This window comes from Vigna radiata, unplaced genomic scaffold (assembly GCF_000741045.1).
Source record: "Vigna radiata var. radiata cultivar VC1973A unplaced genomic scaffold, Vradiata_ver6 scaffold_262, whole genome shotgun sequence".
NCBI classification, from domain to species: Eukaryota; Viridiplantae; Streptophyta; class Magnoliopsida; order Fabales; family Fabaceae; genus Vigna; species Vigna radiata.
Window position 1 is genome coordinate 241,520 of NW_014543980.1, and position 1,416 is coordinate 242,935.

At 36.5% G+C, this 1,416-nt stretch overlaps 1 protein-coding gene across 1 annotated transcript in view; it reads left to right on the forward strand.

Annotated features, from left to right (window-relative positions):
* The first annotated feature begins 824 nt into the window (after positions 1-824).
* LOC106755103 (proline-rich receptor-like protein kinase PERK1) overlaps positions 825-1,416 on the forward strand; it is a 16,248-nt gene continuing 15,656 nt past the window's right edge. Inside the window, exon 1 of the mRNA XM_014637200.2 lies at positions 825-1,161. The gene's annotated coding sequence lies outside the window, so the exon portion shown is untranslated. The remainder of the gene's footprint in view (positions 1,162-1,416) is intronic.

Consider the following 1,416-nt stretch of genomic DNA (forward strand, 5'->3'; position numbering starts at 1 on the left):
AAGCGAAAATTGAAAAAAATGACAAATTGAAAGAAGCTTAAAAAAATGTAAAGGTGAGGTCTCCTAGGTGAGGCTTAGACTTTGGATCTAAGACACACTCACCGTTTACCAATTTTAGGTGATGAGACTTTAAGTCAAGTTAGCAAATGAGGGAAGAACATTTATGAGCTCTTCCACTTCACTTGCTTGAAATGGCCCTTTACAATACAAGAAAAGAAATGAGCAAATACAAAGTTAAACAAGATAACAAGATAACAAGATAACAAGATAACAAGGAAGTGGGTTTGACAATGCAACTTTAGCTTCTCTCAAGGAATTCCTAGTTGTGTAATGTGCCAAATGCAAGTCTCACAGTTGAATTGTAGTGAGGTTTTGGAACGTTGAAACACTGATAAACTGAACTTGCTCCACTTCCTGCCACTTTGCCTTGTTCTTCTAATCACTTCTCCACTCCCTAAGATGCTATCGAGACAGGAAATTTCTGAAGCAAACCACCCTTCCACGAAAGCACCTCCAATAGCACAAAACCAAGCCAACAGTGAGTGAAATTAGTGACCAGAAAATATAATCTCTCACTACAAGAAAAATGGTAATTATATACGGATTTTTATATACGGATTTTTATCCGTATATAATATGGATGTTAGATACGGAAGTTATATACGGATGAGTTTTATACGGAATTCATACGGATTATCCGTATATAAAGGAGAAAAATATTACATACGAATTATCCGTATATAATATCGGTGGGTAATATTGGGGGAGACTTTGCTACTGATGTTTAATACGGATATGGAAATAGATAATAATTAAAAAATAGAATTAAATAATAGAATCTGATTAAACTCTTCTCGCTTTTCTCCCTCCCGCTTTCGAGCCAAGTTTGTCCCCTTCTCGAACCTAGCTTGTCCCCCTTCTCGCATCATTTCATGATTCTCCCTCACTCATTGCAATTGCAACTATGATTCTCCCTCCCTCACTGCAACCATGATTTTCCCTCTCTGAAACCCTGTTGTCGCACACATTCTCGCTATTGTCGCAGTCTCCTTCACGGAAACCCTCGGTTTGTTTCTTCGAATTGGAAGATATAGGCAACCCTAGGTTTGTTTCTCCGAATTGAAAGATATAAGCTTAAGCTGCCATTGTCTTCTACATCTGGTAAGTTTCGATTGCTTAGATTAGGGTTTGTCTTAAACCTTGATTGTTATTGAAAATGGGTGTTGAGTGTTCTGGTTATGAGTTTCAAATGTTGAACCTGCTTCAAATGCTTTCAAACCCAAAACTGATTTTGAAAGATACATGGTTAATCAAATGAAACTTCACACTGCTAGGTTTGATAAAATTGAAAAATCCATTGCGGAAATTCAACAAAAATTAGATAATCAAAACTTGGATAATGAATTTTATGACGAA